The sequence below is a fragment of the Schistocerca nitens genome, chromosome 2 (assembly GCF_023898315.1).
Source record: "Schistocerca nitens isolate TAMUIC-IGC-003100 chromosome 2, iqSchNite1.1, whole genome shotgun sequence".
Taxonomy (NCBI): Eukaryota; Metazoa; Arthropoda; class Insecta; order Orthoptera; family Acrididae; genus Schistocerca; species Schistocerca nitens.
This window is the reverse complement of record NC_064615.1, coordinates 5,620,976-5,643,047: the sequence shown is the minus strand read 5'-3', so window position 1 is coordinate 5,643,047 and position 22,072 is coordinate 5,620,976. Positions and strand designations below refer to the sequence as shown.

Genomic DNA, 22,072 nt, shown 5'->3' with positions numbered 1-22,072 from the left:
TACGGGACTTAACTTCTGAGGTCATCAGTCCCCTAGAACTTAGAACTACTTAAACCTAACCAACCTAAGGACACCACACACATCCATGCCAGAGGCAGGATTCGAACCTGCGACCGTAGCGGTCGCACGGTTCCAGACTGTAGCGCCTAGAACCACGCGGCCACTCCGGCCGGCCGAACCGACCATTGGCTGGCAACGGTTATGTTCGGCTACTTCGAGACCGTTGGGACCCATTCGTGGACTTCATGTTCCCAAACAACGATGGAACTTTTGTGGCTCATAAAGCGACACGTCTCTGGGCTACAATTGATGGCAATTCGTTTGAAGATCATTGTGGACAGTTCGAACGAATGCTTTGGGCAGCCAGATCGCCCGACACGAATTCCATCGGACATTAGTGGGACGTAATCGAGAAGTCAATCCTGCACCGGCAACGCTTTCGCAATTCTGGACGGCCATGGACGCAGCATGGTTCAGTATTTCTGTAGGGGACTTCAAACAGTATGTTGAGTCCACGACACGTCGAGATGCTGCAGCACGTCGGGCAAAAGGAGGTGAGATACGACAAAAAAATAATTTGTACCTCTAAATGTAGTTGCATGTGGAGAACTAAAAATTTCAGTAATATTACTATTAGCACTATTCGTGTGTGCATATATATCTTGTAATCTGACTTGTTGCACATCATATCGATAAAATCACCGTGAAAATGATCTGCGGAACGTGACATAACTAAACTAAACTAATCTGTCACCTCATTGTATGGTTTGTGATTGTGGGCCAACCGAAACCGATTACCTAGTTACTACACTCCTGGAAATGGAAAAAAGAACACACTGACACCGGTGTGTCAGACCCACCATACTTGCTCCGGACACTGCGAGAGGGCTGTACAAGCAATGATCACACGCACGGCACAGCGGACACACCAGGAACCGCGGTGTTGGCCGTCGAATGGCGCTAGCTGCGCAGCATTTGTGCACCGCTGCCGTCAGTGTCAGCCAGTTTGCCGTGGCATACGGAGCTCCATCGCAGTCTTTAACACTGGTAGCATGCCGCGACAGCGTGGACGTGAACCGTATGTGCAGTTGACGGACTTTGAGCGAGGGCGTATAGTGGGCATGCGGGAGGCCGGGTGGACGTACCGCCGAATTGCTCAACACGTGGGTCGTGAGGTCTCCACAGGACATCGATGTTGTCGCCAGTGGTCGGCGGAAGGTGCACGTGCCCGTCGACCTGGGACCGGACCGCAGCGACGCACGGATGCACGCCAAGACCGTAGGATCCTACGCAGTGCCGTAGGGGACCGCACCGCCACTTCCCAGCAAATTAGGGACACTGTTGCTCCTGGGGTATCGGCGAGGACCATTCGCAACCGTCTCCATGACGCTGGGCTACGGTCCCGCACACCGTTAGGCCGTCTTCCGCTCACGCCCCAACATCGTGCAGCCCGCCTCCAGTGGTGTCGCGACAGGCGTGAATGGAGGGACGAATGGAGACGTGTCGTCTTCAGCGATGAGAGTCGCTTCTGCCTTGGTGCCAATGATGGTCGTATGCGTGTTTGGCGCCGTGCAGGTGAGCGCCACAATCAGGACTGCATACGACCGAGGCACACAGGGCCAACACCCGGCATCATGGTGTGGGGAGCGATCTCCTACACTGGCCGTACACCACTGGTGATCGTCGAGGGGACACTGAATAGTGCACGGTACATCCAAACCGTCATCGAACCCATCGTTCTACCATTCCTAGACCGGCAAGGGAACTTGCTGTTCCAACAGGACAATGCACGTTCGCATGTATCCCGTGCCACCCAACGTGCTCTAGAAGGTGTAAGTCAACTACCCTGAACAGCAAGATCTCCGGATCTGTCCCCCATTGAGCATGTTTGGGACTGGATGAAGCGTCGTCTCACGCGGTCTGCACGTCCAGCACGAACGCTGGTCCAACTGAGGCGCCAGGTGGAAATGGCATGGCAAGCCGTTCCACAGGACTACATCCAGCATCTCTACGATCGTCTCCATGGGAGAATAGCAGCCTGCATTGCTGCGAAAGGTGGATATACACTGTACTAGTGCCGACATTGTGCATGCTCTGTTGCCTGTGTCTATGTGCCTGTAGTTCTGTCAGTGTGATCATGTGATGTATCTGACCCCAGGAATGTGTCAATAAAGTTTCCCCTTCCTGGGACAATGAATTCACGGTGTTCTTATTTCAATTTCCAGGAGTGTATTTGGCTGAATTGGGATCAGAACTATTACAGTTTGTAGCTGCGCAGTTTCGTCGGTTTAGTCTGGCTCGGCCCTGTATAGCTGCGACCTTATTCGGCAGCCTCGCTTGCTGCTGCGTCACTTCCGCGTGACGCGTGCCCGTTGCCCGGCGTGCCGGCAGAAGTGCCGCTCGGGCTCTGTTCAGAACGCGAATCCGGGTCGAGCGGTGCTCGCTAGCGCGCCGCGGCGCAGCTCCGTGCGTCGTACCACGCCGCTCGTCAAATGTCACCGGCCGCATCGCGTAGCATCTCTGGAGGCGACGTGACAGCCGTCTCTGACGTTAGCCGGCGGTACTGTACAGAGTTGCGTCCTTAGGTAAACCACGGTCCGGTAGTTTTGGTACAGTACATAGATGACGTAGCAAATGGTAGGATTACCGGCAGAACTGGTAGCATTAGTAGGGAAAGAAACACAGCCGATTCTGTGGAAGAGCAGCTGGGAGCTAACGACTTCTCTTTGTTTTTTTGTCTGTTTGTTCTGCACGTAATTGGAATCGCACTTCGTTCAGTTTCACTCCATTGTGTATTTTACATCCCTACAAAATACAAATTGCTTATCATAAGTAATAAAAAGTAGTTGTTCACGTACCTCCTGCGCTTTTATGTAACCGAAGCAATTTCTTTTGATGCACAAACACGAAAAATAGGTACGATTATTGTTATTATTTTGTATTCAATAGAACATTCTTCATCGCGTTCACAGGCAAGAGTCAATAGTTTCCTGTTATTGATGAGTGCGGCAGCTGTTTAGCAACAACAAAAACACGTTTTATGTAAGCTCGACAATCTACTGAACGTATGTTTGATACTTTCTTTTTGCTTTTTTTTAATTTTACCTTTTTTTGAGGAAATTGCTTTTTCTCGCATTGTATGATAAATCTGTTTTCTTTTTTTCCTTACAGAGTTCCTCTGTTTCATATTAGAAATCGACAATGAGTAAAAAGGTGAGAAGCCCGTTACAGGGTGGGCCTGTTTAGGGTAGATAGGGTCGACAGGGCGAATCAAATACTTGTAAGGACACAAGTTTAGTAAAATACCATAAAACAAAAAAGTTTGCATAAACACATAAAAAATTTGAAAAATGCCAATAAAATGTTTTGTGAATTAATTTGTCTAAGAGTAAGAAAAGAAACAGATTAGAGAAACATTTGACGCGTCTCGTTTGCTCTGCATGATTTCGCGCATCATTCAGAGGCGCTAAAAATGTTCTTTAATCTATTTTATTTCTTACTTTTAGGCGAATCATTTCACAAAACATTTGACCTGTTTTTTTCAATTTTTCTTTATATTCTCTTTCGTTCATAAGCATGCCTGACTGACACAGCATTTCCTTTCAAAATGTCTTCTGTTTTTCATTCGAAGGAAACAGTTTTCACAGTTAAAAATGTCACACCACTGTAGCTTTTTATGAGCCATATAACTATGTCGTGAACAGATGCACTTTCTGATACTTTATTTACATAGCTAGTAGTCGCTATATGTCAAATATTTCTTTCCCTCAAACCCCTAATTAAGGGCCGGCCGCGGTGGTCTCGCGGTTCTAGGCGCGCAGTTCGGAACCGTGCGACTGCTACGGTCACAGGTTCGAATCCTGCCTCGGGCATGGATGTGTGTGATGTCCTTAGGTTAGATAGGTTTAAGTAGTTCTAAGTTCTAGGGGACTGATGACCACAGCAGTTGAGTCCCATAGTGCTCAGAGCCATTTTGAACCCTAATTAAGTTTTTCTTTATTATCGTGATTACCTCAAACTAATTAATTTTTTATTATATATTATTTTCAAAACTAGACTCAACGCTGATCGATTTGATAACCCATGTATCCATTTTCCATTCATCGCTCAGCTACGAAAATTCGAATAAAGTGCCATTGTGTAATTTGTAGAGAGTGTTACTTCGCTGCGCTCAAACATTTGACGGGAAAGAGAAAGCATCCTGTAAAGTAATACGGAAAAAGTAAAGACAATAGGCGACGCTCAGAGGATCTTGACGAAAGAAGTGCCGAGCGTGGAAAGCCAGCGATGGTAAACAGGTGGAGTCAGCAACTATTAACAATTTCTCTTTCACACACATCATCTACGTTCGTGTGCAACATCATAGTGTTTGTCAAATTTTGTAGGTAGAATAAAATATTTCCAGTGACGAGACCCTTTTCCCACTAGACCGCTCAACAAATTTTTGTGGTCGTTCAATTTGAAACAGCTGTTCAACATGCGTCACCATCACTTTTAATTATTTGATGGAGGCAGCAGCGCCTCTGTTAGATTCCGCCGTCTTCCTTCCCATTGGCTCACGTTACCCCTTGCTATTAGCGACGTCTACTTTTAATGACGACCGCTGTGCCGGACAGGAGGTAATTGAAGCCAGTCTAAAGTTGCGTACGTTCATTTTTCCTGTGATATCATCTCTTCCTGTCATCTGAAGACTGTTGCGAATATTTCTTCTGAGATTTTCTGGCGAGTGAAACTGCGCTTACATTTGGCAACATGAGCGAAGGGAGTGATTAAAATGATTTAAAGCTTTAAAGATTCCACGATTATAAGAGATTACACTGTTTCTAAGAAAGCTTATCTTTATGAGAATACTATGACGAAACAGAAGAAGCGTTAAATTGTTTGCCGAATGTGGTTCTGATTACGAAATAAAAATTATATTTAGCACAGTATTATCGTTTTTCTAAATAAAGAACCGTATCTCTTTCTCTCTCACCATACACATTTGCTGTCTCCATCTGCCTCCATATTTCCCTCCTGCTCTCCCGCTGTTTCTCTGCCCCATCGTCATTTTCGCTTTTTGTCTTGTGGCACCCGTCCACCTGCCCCCATTATCACGTACCCAAATTCTTGCTCTCCTGTGTCTTTGTTTTGAGATTGACCCGTTACTGTCCAGAAGCGGGATACAAATAATAGCTTGCCACTCACATTAAGTTTAGCCTAAATCATTTCGGGAGAACACAACTCACTCCTTGAACAATAAAGCAAGCTCATCAGTTCCAAATCACTGTGAACAGTTTTTTCAGTCCTACCAGGAGAGAACAATCCATACCTCTACTATGTTACGTCGATAACAGTTGTGGGAGGAAGAAGAAGAGGAAAGAGTTTGCGGTTCGAGGCGATTAGGTTAGACTTATGACAAGAATGATTGGTTCCAAAACTAGCGACAGCGTTACGAATTGTACCCAGCAAGGCTTGTCACATCTTATTTCATACAGCATAGCGTCTCCTGTTTTGTTGAAGTGCTGGAAAATTATGTTTCACTATTAGTTCGTCCACAAATTTCAGGAATGTTTACAACACAGTAGTCCTTTTTTTTCTCCGCGTTATCAGACTAAGTTTAGTAAAACTAGACCAGAAATTTTGTATCAAACACTAATCTTAACATTATACAACAGCTGGTCAACCTACTGAGAATTTTCCGGTGCATTATCGAGCATGTTTTGTTAATTCGCATACCCAAACAGGCTGAACCAGGAAAATGTGCCGATGCTGCTTCATTCAGCAACCACTGGCAGAACTGAACGTGAGAAGATTATTCTGAAAGCTTTATTTTGTCCACAACATTAATATTTTAAGAGTAAAGATGCAGGTCTTTTTTCGTAATGTACAGACACGAAGATCTCTTCACGCCCATTTTCACAGCTGACCCAGTCGTGGTTTCTCGGATCCTTTTGCAGTCCGCCTTACACTTTATTAGCACTTCGTGATGTTAGGATTTTCTCGGTTTTCTTAATGATATGTTTGCTGTTTGAAGTACTTTGTCACAAAACAATGAACAAACTTCTGGCGTCAGTTTTATTTTGGTCACCCTGTAAGAATTAGGAGAGAATAGTTACTACATTTTACTTACGTGAATAGCTGTTTTCCTCTGGACTCGACCTCAGCTTTCAGCAAAAATAACAAACCAGTCTTCTCACATATGATATCTTTTTTACAAATATTTGAACTTATGTACTCAAGAGTAGTATCAACTATTTGTGAAAATGAAGTACTAACAAAGTGTCAATTTGGTTTCCAGAAAGCCTTTTCATCAGAAAATGCTATATATGCTTTCACTGATCAAATATTAAATGCATTAAGTAACCGAACATCACCCAACGGGATATATTGTGATCCCTCATTGACTTTTGATTGTGTGAATCATGAAATTCTTCTAGATAAGCTTTAGACAGTGGGACAGTGCACAAATGGTTTAATTCATATTTGTCTGGAAGAATGCAGAAGGTTGAAATTAACAGTACAGATAGTCTGCAAAAAGCAGCAGAGTTCTCTAACTGGGGAGGTATCAAGAATGGTGTCCCACAGGGTTCGGTCTTGTGTCCCTTATTGCTCTTAATATATATTAATGACTTGCCATTCTATATTTGTGAAGATGCAAAGCTAGTTCCTTTTGCTCGTGATACATGTATAGTAATCACACTCAACAAACAAGAATCAGCTGAGGGAATTGTAAATAATGTTTTTCAGAAAATTATTAAATTGTTCTCTGTAAATGGACTCTCACTAAATTTTGAGAAAACACAGTATATACATTTAAGTACAACACCATTGATAAGTATAGACTATGAACAGAAGTCTGTTACTAAGGCAGAATATTCAAAATTTCTGGGTGTGTGCACTGATGAGAAGTTGAATTGTAAGAAACACATCCATGATCTGCTGAAACGGTTAGGTTCAGCTACTTGTGCTATTAGGGTTATTGCAAATTTTGTTGATGAACATAACAGTAAATTACCTTACTAAGCCTATTTTCATTCACAGCTTTCATATGGCATCATATTTTGAGGCAATTCATCATTAAGAGAAAAAGTATTCGTTGCACAAAAGCGTGTAATCAGAACAATAGCTGGAGTCCAACCATGATCACTTCGCAGACATTTATTTAAGGAACTCAGGGTATTCACGGTACCTTCGCAATACGTATATTCACTTATGAAATTTGTAATTAATAACCCATCCCAATTCAAAAATAACAGCTAAGTGCATAGCTACGACACTAGAAGAAAAGATTATATTCACTATTCCGGGTTAAATCTGACTTTGGCACAGAAAGGGGTGAATTGTGGTGCCACAAAAATCTTCGGTCATTTGCCAAAGAGCATTAAAAGTCTGATAAACAACCAACATTTGAAAACAAATTAAAAGAATTTCTGAGTGACAACTACCTCTATTCAAAAAAGAATTTTTAGATAGGCCTATGAAGTAGCAACTATTATAAGTGACACGTTCCACATCATTACGAAATGTCATTTCATGATCTATGGAATAAGTATTAATGTATCTATGTATGTATGACACACGGTGAAGTTTGATTTCTACTACTATTTCAGGTTTCCAGACATCGTATCGTAACGGGAAGTTAGCAGCAGCCTACTGCTGTAAGGTAAGTACACCTGTTTTTTGTTCCTAGAGTTTACTTTTCCTAGAGGTCTAAGGATAATCAAATTTGATTTCATTTAACATCGTCTTTACGTTGCAAGAGTTGCCTTCGGAGTGTTCTCACTAGTGATAAGTATTTTGAACGACCCGGTTTAGAAACTGGGAACTGCGATTAGAAATTACCTGATTCAAACACAAAACCAAATCTTACATATTTGACAATTAAAATACGTAAATAGGTTGGCGGTGTCATTTACAGAGAGAGAACGAAGATTTTATGTAACACATCTCGTCTTCATACGTCCGGAGTTTCAAAACGTTGTCCGTTGCAGGAATGAAAACTTTCGCTTTCAACCAGTCGACGTCTAACGTGAGTCACAGAGTAACTGCTTCAGTAATGACTGAATGAAACGAGTGTCTGCAGGTGCTCTTGCGTGATGTCTCTTTCCTAGTGTCGCAGGTTGTAGCTCGTAGTCAGACGTGATACAACAGGTTGGAAAAACGTTCCACGCTTTACTTCGGCAGTTTCTGTTTACAGTGTGGTCGCTAAGAAAATATGACTGTATCACGCCGTGATGTTGCGATAGGCGTAGATAATTTGTACAGTTTACCTATATCAAAGTTGTTGTTGAATGCTTGGCATAGTCCTTTGACCCGTCAAGTATGACGGTGTGTACTTAACGCCGGTCGTGCTGTAAGAAAAAGACAAAGTAGATATTGTAAGGAAATGAAGTTCACCATATTCAAGATTCCATCTTCACCGAAATGGAGATAATTGTGTAGGCCGTTGTTTAGTCTGTGTTCTTAATAACTGCTCTGAAGTGTCAGTTCAGGGAGAAATGTGAAGCCATCATTTGGAAAAAAAATCTATTTTCAAAACTAATGGCCGTGATCATGTTCCTGAGAAAGATTAAGCAGTGGTGAAGAGACTGGGTTGATTTTTTCGGAAGAGCTCTGTTCGAATACTCATCCAACTATCGTTCGTTACATTTCTTGTCGTCTTCTTTAAGAACTTCAGATTAATGCTGATTTTTGTAAATAGCCAGTGTGTACTTCTTTACCCTTTTTTGTCCCACGTCGAGCTGATGATTAACTCATACACCCTTTTCTCAATGCCCTAATCCTGGAACGTACTCTATCATAGTGGGGTAAAATTTGTGCACGGGAAGCAAGTAGCTAGTGCTTCGCACTTTGTGAGCAGCACTTGAGTTTCTCGTAGTGTAGACTGTAATTTTTAGTACCATTACAAATTAAGCAAATGAGAAGCGTAGTCTCCTACATTTTTCAATCTTATTGCCAGTGAAATACAGTACGTTGTCTTTTGACATTTTCAAATATGAAGACAGACCATCTGTTATGTTAAAATGCACGGTTAAAAAGCTTAGGTCAGTATCGCTAAAATTCCTTTATTGATTACTAGTCTCAGCCCCTCGACGAGCCATCTTCTTATCAATAAATATTATTACTTAATTCAGTGCGAATAAGGCATTATACATAGTTCACAAACTGTTGAGCTGAATCGCTCTTGTTGCCATGTACACGCTAAAGAAGGTAAAGTACAAACAAAACGACTTACTTTAGTGAGTACGTGACCACATCAGAGATCCAGCTCAGCAGATTGTGACAAAGTGTAATACCCTGAATTAAGTAGTAATTTTTACTGAACTGAAGATGGCTCACCATCGAGTTGAAACTAGTAATCAATAAAGGAATTTTTGCGATCTTGACCTAGGATTTTTATCCGCACGTTTCAGAAATAAAGTAACTCTACACCGCCTGTCATTTTCGGGTCTAGAAGAGAAAACTTTGGTTTAGCTGGAGATGCGGCAACGAAGAGTTCGACTGGGAAGAAACAACTCACGCCCTGCAGCGAGGTGTTCGTGATGCTCGTAGGGACTAGCAGTATAGACCCGGGGACAAGAAGGTAAGCCTGCGGTCGGTTTTTCTGTCTCCTCCGTTCGCCCAAAGGGGGCGGCAAGCGGCGAGCGCCGTGCGGCGCCGTTACGTCTGGCAGACAATGAGGCAGGCGAGCACGAGTCGCTTCTGCCCCAGTCGGTGCCCGCGGGAGAGCGCTTACCTGCTGCTCGTTGTGTAAGCCTGGTTTACTGCGACGAATCGTCTCTATAATACTCAACTTCCTTTCAGGGCCCGTCAAAGGAACAAAAATGTGATATACAGGATGGTTGAAGCTGATGACAAGCTTGTCTTTTCGCCAACAATAATCGTAAATTTTTGATCTTACCGTCAAATAAGTGAAGCACCGCGATGAGCAAGTCGCTGCTAACGAGGCCTGTTCTTCCGGGGTGTATTTTACGTGTCTTTCCATGTAGTTCCAAAAGACTGTGTATCGCGGAATTTCTCGGCAAAGCAATCATGGAACTGATGTAAATATTTCACCTAGCCGCACTTCAAAATAGAAGAGTTTTCCGAAACATGTAGCCTGATGAATAGATCAATCCAGCGGTAAAGTTCCAACATTTAATGACCATTTCCCAGGTTGCCACGGATGTTATCAAACCATCCACGGGGGTGGACAAATGTAAGGGACAGCGATGTGCACACACACAGACGACGGTGGGCATAAAAGAGCACTGCGTTGGCGGAGCTGTCATTTGGAAAAAGGCTTCCGACGTGATGATGGGCGTACGACGAGAATTAACAGACTTCGAACGCGGAGTGTTAGTTCGAGCTAGACGCATTGGACATTCCAGTTCGTAAATCGTTTGGGAATTCAGTATTCTGAAAGCCACAGTGTCAAGAGTGTATACCAAATTTCTGGCATTATCTCTCACCAAAGACAACGCAGGGACCAACGGCCTTCACTTAACGACTGAGAACAGCGGCGTTTTCTTAGAGCTGTAAGTGCTAACAGCCAAGCAACAATAAATGAAATAACCGCACAAATCAATATGGGACACGTGACGAACGTGTCAGTGGGGCGAAATGTGGCATTAATGGGCTGTGGCGCGGCGCAGAGTAGACGACTGGAAAACCGTGGCCTCGTCAGATGAGTCCCAATTTCAGCGGGTAGGAGCTGCTGGTAGGGGTAGGGAGTGGCGCAGACCCCACGTAGCACTGGATCCAAGATGTTATCAAGGCACTGTGCAAGCTGGTGGTGGCTTCATAATGGTGTGGCCTGTGTATACATGGAATGGGCTGGGTCCTCAGGTCCAACTCAACCGATTTTTTACTGTAATGGTTATGTTCGGGTACTTAAAGACCATTTGCAGCCATTCGTGGCCTTCATGTATCCACACAAGGACGCGCCATGCCACCTGGCCACAACTATTCGCGATTGGTTTGAAGAACATTCTGGACAGTTCCAGCGAATTATTTGACCACTCAGACCACCCTAGATGAATTCCATCGAACATTTATGGGACGTAACCGAGAGGTCTCTTCGTGCACAAAATTCGGCACCTGCAACACTTTCCCAAGTATGGACGGCTGTAGACGCAGTATGTCTCAGTATTCTACGGTGTACTTTCAACAACTTATTGAGTCCATGCCACGTCGAGTTGCCGCAGTATGACGGGAACAAGAAGGTCCGACAAGATATTGGGAGGTATCCCATCAATTTTGTCACTTCAGTGTACAAGCGAAGAGTCTTTGATGTTACATTCGTGTTTTGTTGCATATTCTAGTTGAAACTACCCCTTAGAAAAAATAAGAATGACTGTGGTGCTAAACTTTTACGTTATTTGATACAGAAACAATTGAGTAAAACCAAATGTGCTGAGACTGTTTTCTCTTTACCTATTCTGATCGTTTCTAAACTCATATATATATAGTTCATGACATCCAGTCTTACAAATTTCCTTTCTCTGACGGACACACGTCCAGATCGTCCGCTCTCAAAACTCCGCCATCTCTCTCCCCACATCCACCACTGCTGGCGGCTCACCAACTGCCCAACGCGACGCGCTGTTAACATCCAGCTGCCCAACACTACACAAGCGAATATTCCAACAATGAGTCCAACCAGCCACAGACTGCACACAGCGCAGTCAGCGATTTTCATACAGAGCGCTACGTGGCTTCACCAACATTAAAAACCTAAACAGCCTACTTACATAGTGAAAATGTCTGCGTAGCATCTGCTGGAAAACATGGTGACATCAATGAACGATCATATCTAACGTGTGACTGAATACGTGCGATGAAGCATTGTTTTTGCTGTTCGATGGTCAATGTGGACTTCATAAATATGCCTCCTATGATGTAGTCCAACGGTGGTACGAACTATTTCTCGTCGTATGACGCGTCTGTGTTTGCAGACGGGTGGGAGGTGGGACACGAAGTTTCATTTGAAGTTGTAGTCAGCCGTGTAATGTATGTAAAGCGTTCCCACAAACACCACAGAAATCCTTGCGAAAAACCATACTACCGTTTATTTCAGTATCAACAGTTCGCGACCTCCGTTACAAATTGTCACTGCAAACCGAGCCGGATGGCACAGTGATTAGAACTCTGGACTCAGGTTCAGTAGGCTAAAACATCAGATCCCCGTCTACCCTACAAGTATAGGTTTCCACGTTGTTTCCCTAAATCGACGGAGGGTGAATACCTGGGTTACTCCTTTAAATAGGACACCACCAACGTTTTTCCTCATTTGTGGTTTACCAGCGCCTGTGATGTTTATTTTTATATTTTTTAAATTTATTTTTTACTTTTGTAAGTTTCCAAGTTCGCCTTTATTCAAAAGTCTTCCGCTAAAGTTTCTCGATCGCAATAGGTTTTTATTTCTTTAGCCTTGATCACGTGTTACTTCTACTGCGCTTGTTTTCGGTTCAGGGTACAGCAAAGATGTAAGATGTAAAAATAAGAGAAGAAATAAAAGGCCTGCGACAGTGGCAAAACTTTGTCGAAATGTTTGGCCAAAGACACACAACATACTTAAGAATCGGGCACTGAGAAACATAAGGGCAGACCTAAGGCACACCGCCGTGCCGCCGTCGATTTTGGGACTGTAGTTCGTATGCGTGCCCCTGTTATCTGATGATGTTATGGTGAAGGAGGTATGTCTGTGCTGTGAGCCAACATTGTATATATTGACATTCGCGAAAAGACCCAGCGTGTTCTGAGCTGGAATGCGGTAAAGAACTCGCGTGAGTAGCAACTCGCGTCCATCCGCTCCGCCTAGGGACTTCGATAGCTCTAGCGGCATTTACCGGCGTGGGGAATGCGGGACCGCACGGATCCATTTCTACGAGCGCAGGACCGGATCTTCTGTCTTAATTTAATAAGGGAAAAAGCGCCGTCTGCGGGAACTCGGGAGAAATTTAATGAAGGCAGCTGCGCGGGCCGCGTCTCGTGAGCGCTTGGGCAATGCGGCCGGACTCGCTCGAGCCCGGCTGCGCGCAGATAAGAAGCGTAATTCCTTTCCTCGTGCCGCGCCAGACGAGGGAAACGTGCGCGCCGCGCCGCGCCGCGCGCACGCACATAAATACTGCGGGCGGCGCGGGCGTACGCACTGCGTCATCGCAGGCTCCCCCGCGTGGCAGGCGGGGGAGATCGGGAACCGTTGCGTAAGGGGGTGAAATCACGGCGCCCGCCGCTGCCGAAGCGGCCAACTGCGTCTCTCCTCCTACGCCTTACGTGCCTCCGATCCAGAGATTAGGTCTCTCTGTGGCTTTCATTGTGGAGGCACGGCAAGAATTACAAACAGAAGTAAGCGACTCTCGGCGTTGTTTCGTAAAGTCTAAACGCCTACCGAGCAAGCACTCCCTGGTGGTAATCAGTGATCACTGCTATCGGACCTTGGCCCAATCATTTTACTGGCTTGTACACGACACGTTATGGTAGCACCTCGCCATCTTAGGGTGACTGCTTGTTCTTACTACTTTGTTTTGTGTAGTACGGGCTCAGAGTTGCGATCGATGTCTCTAATGGATATACAAATTATCAATTTCTGGAACCCTCAATACAAACATTAAAAAAGCCGTCAAATTCTCTTCTTCCAGGATGTTTAACACTCGTGTGATTGGTATTTGTCATCAGAGTTATAGAGTGTATGAAATACACGGTCCTGTTACATTAATGTGACCACGCCTTACGTTTGTCGTCAGTGTGCAGTAACTGTGCAGACGGGACACTAGTGCGGAAACGGAGCGATTTATCCGACGTCCCAAACGGTAAGACCATTGGCTTTCGCGACAAGGGTGGAAGCGTTCCCGAAACGTCTCAGCCTGTAAACTATTCAAGTGCCGTGGTGGTTGAAGAACACCGTGCATGACAAAACTGCGGTGTCCAAAACCGGCGCCGAGGTAAATGTGATGCACGGCGGGCCATAGCAGACAGAAGTGGACTACGACTGCGGAGATGCGTACGGCTGAACAGACGTGCAACTCTTGAGCAACTGATTGCCCAGACGAACCAAGTGACTACCGGCAGAAGCTCCTCAACGACCGTTCAGCGAACGTTTGTGTTTGTGGGCCTCTGCAGCATGTAACGTTCCCTGGCATTTTCACAATTTATTTGTAACATATACGCCGATCTGGGCAAGTTATATATATATATATATATATATATATATATATATATATCTTAATATTACTGAATGTGGTATGAAATATGTTTGTTATTTTTATTATATTTTTTTGTAACATTTCTCTGTATTAGGATAGGAAATTTCTATATTTATTATGTGAATGTAAAAGTGTCAGTATTTGCGGTATCAGCGATATTTGCTGAAAATCGATTTACAAAGAAATGTTAATAATCGTAATAGTCGTGCCGTTGTTTATCTTTGGCATGTGGAGACTCTCTGTCGTTGTATGGACAGAGCAGCTAGTTGTGTGGACAGAGCCGCTAGAGTGAGGAAGGGTCAGTTGTGGACAGAGCAGCTAGTGTGTGGAGGAGTCAGTGTGTGGGCAGAGCCGCTAGAGTGAGGAAGGGTCAGTTGTGGACAGAGCAGCTGAAGTGAGGAAGAAGTGAGGAAGTGTTAATCCTTGATCGCTCTAGCAGACGCGATGTGCAGCTACGCTCGCGCCCATTAGACGCGCCTGATTCATTAACCCGCATTGTGGGCACTAAAGGTTGTGTATGCATCGTGGTTATCCAGCAGAGTTAAGATGTACTTCTTTTGTATCTGTCGGGACTTTGCCGCCTTTAATCAAAGCGTACGAATTAATGTGAGTTGACTTGTTGTTTGGGCTAAATATATTAGTATTCATTAAAAGTGTGAATTATTTATGTAAATGAGCATGCCCACGTCATCTATAAATCACATGCGTAATGTAGTAGGTTTGATCAGTGATAAATGTCGGCTTGGCAATAATTAAGACATTTTCTGTTAATTAAAATATTCTTGTGTTCTATGGCTAGTGCCGGGATAAAAGTCAGTAAAAATATTTCACAAAAAGAAAAACCCACTGCATTCTGGAAAGTGTATGCCAAGGCCGAATGATTTAAGAGACTCAGTTCTTATCCAGATAGTACTATCCAATTAATATGAGTGCACGTAATAATTTCCTTTAAATGTACGTAATCCTTAAGAAAGTAAAATTTGTTTTTTTTATTACCACACGTAATGAAGAGAGTGGTTCTACAACAAAGTTCGCACTAAGGCAAATTAACTTTTAAGCAAGAAATAAAATTATTATTTCCTTTTTTTATTTCTACGAAATTTCAAATCATTCATTCCAGTAATTTCGTTAAAATGGCACCCAACGTGGGGCTCGATTCAATTTTAAGAGAATATCATTAAAATGGCGCCCAGCGTGGGGCTCGAATATGCAGTGGCCACGAAATACCCTTGAGATACCTAGGGAATTAATATAGTCGAACTTTGTTGCAGGACATTTAATAATTTTGTCATGTACTGTATGTATTGCTTAACCAATATTGTGTGGTAATACCTGTGTATGATTTTTTGCATGAGAACACTATGTATCCGGAGCTGAAGCAGAGAGCTCATTATTTTGAAAAATTAATAACCTTCCACAATATCAGGGGGCAGCAGCACCCAAGATAGATCACCAAAAGGTAAAGCTACAGTGTAGTTGTCCTGTAGGTAGTAAAGTAGCCTCCGTGCAGTGTCCTCGGATCATTAGTGGTGTGCTTGTTGTTAGTACTTTGTTTTAAAATAACAGGACATTTAAGTAGTTAGTCATTGTAGTATATAGTACGTATGTATTGGGTAATGTCCATTTCTTGTGTGCTTATGTGAGTGAAACCTGAAGTGTTAGGATACTTAGTTCAGATTTTATTTCTTTTGTTTACTATGGTTAGATTGCGTAGTCAGAAAGATATCAACATGGATAATGAGCAACAGTTAGTTAATAGTGATACCGAGTTAGAAAATGGGACACAAAGTAATGTTAGTGACGTAGCTCAGGAAGTACAATGTGAGAATCTGGGGGCAGAAGGGCAAGAAATGTTGCCACTGCCACCCAGTGATTCAGTTGATAGCGTAAATAGTGAGCCATCCGCAAGCACTGGGCACGGACCAGAGAGTGGTGTGATGTCAGAAGTGCAATCATTAAAAGATATGTTTGAGCGCATGATCACTTTCCAAGCTGAATTTGTACAAATGCAAGCAGAGCGTGATAAAGAACGTGATGCCGAACAAGCAAAGCGTGACCAGAGATTGGTAGCTGAATTTGCATGTAAACAAGCAGAGCGTGATAAAGAACGTGATGCCAAACAAGCAGAGCGTGACCGACGCATGCATGAGAGGGACTTGCAGTTGATGCAAGCTTTAGAAGTTATGCAAAGTGACATTGTTAACTTGAAACAAAAATATGAAACCATGCCCAAAACGGTGCAAGCATTAAGCGAAGGACTAAATAGTATTCAAATGGCTAATGCCAATATCGTAGAGGAAGTCAGTGTCCTGACTAATAGGGTCGAACAACTAGAACTTAACACAACCCACGTAATTGAGAACAAAGTGATCGAACATGTGCACAAAGTAGAACGTAACTTCATAAAGGAATTAGATGAGAAAGTGCACGCCGCAATTGAGGCCAGAGAGATGGATTCTACTGCGGATGTGCAAGATCTTAAAAAGATAGTGCAAAAGGACATTCCGCTGTGGCAGCGGAGTGTGGACCGCCGTCTTGCCGAAATGGAGCTAAGTTTGCGGCAAGACGATGCGCTGGCGTATGTCACGCCAGCCAAGTCCAACAATGATAGGCATATAAATACAGCAGTACACAATTGTGACTGCAAGACAGGACAGGCAACCGATGTAAGCGGAACAAATAAATGTCATTCCAAAGTAGTGATTGAAGAAAGTCTAATTAGGAACCGACAGTTTCAGATCTTTACAACGGAGAAGAAATCTGTTCACCCTGTAGTGTTTATCAAGGGATTTAGAAACATTTTGCCTAGCGTTTGGAGTCATACCCAGAAAATACAGTTTGTTATGTCTTACATACAGGGAGATGCTGCGTTATGGGCAACCGAAGCAGCTGACAGTTGCGATACATATGAGCAATTCGAAAAGGCATTCTTGGCCAAATATTGGTCAACATGTATTCAGGAGAGATTACGGAAGGAAGTATATAATCCAGAGCCGTATTCTCCACGATTAGGCAATTTGCGAAAATATTTTGAGAAGTACATTAATAAGACCCGTTACTGGGACGAACAGATTTCATCTCGGGATTTGATCAGACTTTTGAAATCACACTTGCCGATAGATGTAAAGGAAAAGCTTATACACGTGCCCGAAAATGATATGGAACATTTCTTGTCTATTCTGGACGCAATTGACCTGATTCAGGAGGACATTAAGGCGGCCTCTGAACAGATTAGAAGTAACGGAAATAGTTATAGAAATGGTAGAAATAACACGCCTCTAACCAGTAATAGAAACGGCGGAGGTAATAATAGGAGACAAGGGTATACACAAAACGGAAATAGAGATAGAGACCGGAACGGAAATAGACCACCGGGGAATAATGATAGGAAAAGGAGGTTCGATGACCGGTATGAAACAGGCCCACCAAGCAGTCATAGATGGAAAAATGCCAGGGGGCCGTACAACACTAATACTTATAATGATGCAAACCGAACTTGGCCACAGAACCAGAGGCCCAGTCCGGACCGGCAAAACAGTGATAGATATGACAATAACCGACCGCCACCACAAAATGCGCCAATTGCGCAGCCGTGGCGGCCGACGCAACACAACGTGCACATAGTGGAGGTCAATGACACAGAGCAGCCACGCCCATCCACTAGCAATAATTCAACAAACTAGATGCGGCCGAGATACGCTCTCCATCGTCGGCTACGGTTTGGAGTGAGAGCAGCCCGACACAAAACAAAACACCGAAAACAATCTGTATCCTTAGGTATAATAACGGGGTACAGATGGGAGATGAATTAATAACCGAACCATCCACGTGCATAAAGGAACACAAGGACAATGTACAAGTGATAATAGAAGTTAAAATTAACAATATTGATGTGCAAGTGGTCATAGATACAGGTGCTACTGTTAGTGTTATGAGTATGGACTTATTCAAGGTACTGGGGAAGGAAAGGCGTATGCTGACTTTTCCCGTGAATAATTGTAGAGTCACTGGAGCCATAAGTGCACAGCGACAAATAATTAAGCTCCAAGTGCGGGTAGAGATGTATATAGGGGAAGAAGCCATAACGAGCTCATTCCTGGTAGTAAAGGGTTTAAAGGTAGCCTGCATTTTGGGGGTAGATTTTTTGAGAGAGAGGGACGCAATAATAGACCTTTCTCGGGGAAAATTAAGTTTGATGAATGCTGGTAGGAGAATAGAATTTTCCATGCTTAGATCTGAAGAGGTACCTGTACCTAATTGTAACGCCATAAATATAAAATGTAGGAATCAATCGATACTACAATTAGACAATTATTGTCCAGGGCAGAATCTCTATTATCCTGACGTACAAGGTGATCAATCAAAGGCGAATATGGATATATTAGTGAACAAAGTATCACAGTCCGAAAATTTAAATTCAATTCAACAGAAGGAAATAGTACAGTTATTATCTAATTATGCAGATGTATTTTCTGAACGACCAGGAGTTGTTAAGGGATATCAATACAAGATCGAGGTAAAGCCTCACAAAACTTACTGTCGAGCCTCATACTCCATTCCTTGGTCCAAGAAGGAAATAGTAGCTAAGGAAATAAGAAAACTGATCGAGTGGGGAATAATAGAACCGTCTTTGTCCCCTTATAGTAGTCCATTGGTGGCGGTAGCAAAAGCTGACGGACAGGTACGGTTAGTACTGGATGCAAGAGACATAAATGAAATCATTGTACCTGTCAGGACTCATCCGGAAAACCTTGATGAGCAACTTCGAAAATTCCATGGAGTGCAATATTTGACATCTATTGATATGAGAAGTTCTTTCTGGCAAATTCTACTTACACCCGAGTCGAGACAATATACTGCATTTATATTTGGGGGAAGAAGCTACCAATTTAGGGTACTACCTTTCGGCCTAAATGTAAGTGCAGGAGTTTTCATAACAGCCCTTGACGCGGTTTTGGGTCCGGAGTTGCTGCAAAGGGTGACAGTATATGTAGACGATCTAGTGATTGCCACTGCCACCTGGGAGGAGCACGTAGAACTACTGAGTAAAGTCTTAGAAAGGTTTAAGCAAGCAGGGGTAACAGCGAATCTTGATAAATCCAAGTTTGGACGTAATCAGATTCAATTCCTAGGTCACATAATAACACCACAAGGCATCAAACCTGACAACAAAAAACTTGATGCAATTCGTGGGTTTCCTAGTCCTAGAACTAAGAAACAGCTCAAGGCATTTATAGGTCTAGCATCCTTTTTTAGACGATTTGTCCCGAACCAATTAATGAATAACGAGTCGTTATTGAGCCTGTTGCGTAAAAATGCGCACTGGGTGTGGACAGACGAATGTCAACGCGCATTTGACGCTATCAAAAACGCCTTGGTGAATGCAAACATATTGCGACACCCAGACATGACAAAAGATTTTTGTATAGCGACAGATTCGTGTTCATACGGTCTGGGTGCTTGTTTATTTCAGTGGGAAAGGAGCAACGACCCCACAACAGTAAAAATAATCGAGTTTGCCAGCCGCACACTAAGCAGCTGCGAGAGAGCATATTCTGCTACCGAATTAGAGGCTCTTGCAGTGGTCTGGGCGGTAAAGAAATTTAACTACTATATCTATGATAAGGAAGTCAAAGTATTCAGTGACCATCAGGCTCTGAGCTATTTAATGACTTGCAAATTATACCATACCCGCTTGCTAAGATGGAGGTTAGCATTACAGGAATATAAAATTAAAATCATGTACCTAAAGGGACAAGATAATGTTGTGGCAGACGCCTTGTCGAGGCTTCCACTAGGGCAATCTTCAATGTCAAATATTTTAGAACAATCGGAGGAATATCGAATACTCTTGGTACAAGATAAAGTACATAGGAGGGACTTTTTACACATGTGTAAGAATATGTCTATATTGCAGGAAACTGATCCGATCTGGGGAGATATAATTAGCAAAATTAAAGAAGGAACCAATCTTAAAAGTGTTCAGAATTTCAAAATAGTAGATAATATTCTGTATTATAAAACAAGTGTGTCAAATGACCACGGAGTCGTGTGTATACCACAACAGGCTATCCCAGCTGTAGTGTGGCACACGCATTTAGCATGGGGTCACGCTGGGATAAGCAAAACAATAAGGATTTTATCCAAATTCTGTTATTTTAAAGGGATAAGCCAGCAGACTCGCACCATTATCAGGACTTGTCCTCTGTGCCAAAAGGCTAAGTTTCAAAATAAGTCCACAAGGTTTGAACTGCATCCTATTGTGCCTCATCGACCACTTCAATTAGTATCTATAGACATAGCAGGACCCTACCCACGAGCCAGGGGTGGATTGAAGTACATTTTAGCGGTGTATGACCTCTTTTCAAAATATTTAAAAATATACTGCCTTAAATCAGCCACTGCTCGTGGAATAGTGAAATGGTTAGGCAAAGAATATTTTATACAAGTAGGTAAGCCTGAAGCGATAATATCGGATAATGCTTCATATTTTACAGGCCATACCTGGAAAAACTATTTATATGAACAAGATATAAAGCGTATACTAATTTCCCGCTTTCACCCACAAGCAAGTTTAGTAGAGAGAGTATTTGGAGAGTTAAATAAATTTTGCAGGTTATACATTGCATATAAGCACACAAGGTGGCCAGATATGATACATAAGTTTGTCGAAATTCACAACGCAACCCCGCATGCTTCTACGGGGTATCCACCAAATGAGATATTAATGAATAATAATCGAGCTCTGAACGAGTGGCTGGCACCCTTGCCTAAGGTCCCAGTCATTCCTGAGCCTAAGGAAGAGAAGATAAGAAAAGCGGGATGCAACCTTACCAGGTGCGCCCAGAAAAGGACGGAAAAATATAATCGACATGTAACGAATAACCAAACATTTAATGTTGGGGACTTGGTGCTCTTACGCAATCATCCTAAGTCCTCGGCATCTTTGAAACAGAATAGCAAGTGGCAATTGGTGTATAATGGACCTTTTAGAGTAGTAAGTGTGCCACATGAGTGTAGCTATCTCTTAGCAGATCCCCACTCAGGGAGAGTACGGGGACTGTATCCGCGTAAGGATGTAAAAGCATTCCTACAGTAAAAGACTAATAGTCCTATGCGGACACCGTTCCTTTGTAAACAATGAACATTAATAAGGTGTACTAGTGTAGGAGTGTATAGTTATAAGAATATGATTGACTTTTTTCATGTGTGTGGATATTTGTGTTATGTACTCTTTTAATTTGTGTTTAATTTGAGATATTTCTTGGCACAATCCTTTATATTATGTGTATCTATGTGTAGCTGTCAGATTGACAGATCTGAACCCGGAACAATATTAGTAATATAAGGCCCTGAGAACTTTATTATCTCACTAGTGTTATCACAAAATAATGCACCCAGTAGTGACCCGAGAGCACCACGGGAGGCAACCTTGTTGTAAATTTATGTAGCGTAAAGAAACTCACAAAGAAGCTTCAATTGAAGCATGTGCAGATTCAAGCAATAAGAAAGAGCTAGCCAGATACGGTCCAAGTAAATTTTCGCCTACAGAGACTTCACTGTGGTTACGTAGGACGTTGATTGTATGTACGTAAATCTTACACTCTGGTAAAAGGTTACGAATGTGCTGTTGCAAACAAATTCAGCAGCGGACATTGTAAATAGAAATAAATAAACTTTAACAAAAGCGTAGTATTGTGCGGCAGAAACAGACAGTGACAGTCACTGATAAAGAACTAGCACAACACGAACAGTGAACCGATAACGGACGGTGGATAAACCTAGTGTCAAATTTTAACTTTTTGTACGTAAAGGGACGCTAGGAAAGAGCGTGTGACTAATGACAAGTCATGACGGTGGAAAATATTGTGTGCCCATAAAAGTGTACTGTGACAATGAAACCT

General features: G+C 43.0%; 1 protein-coding gene across 1 annotated transcript in view; it reads left to right on the top strand.

Moving 5' to 3' along the window:
* The window catches only part of LOC126237541 (transcriptional regulator ovo), an 864,856-nt gene that overhangs the window by 355,773 nt on the left and 487,011 nt on the right, over positions 1-22,072 (top strand). The window contains 1 exon segment of the mRNA XM_049947726.1: positions 7,593-7,645. The gene's annotated coding sequence lies outside the window, so the exon portion shown is untranslated.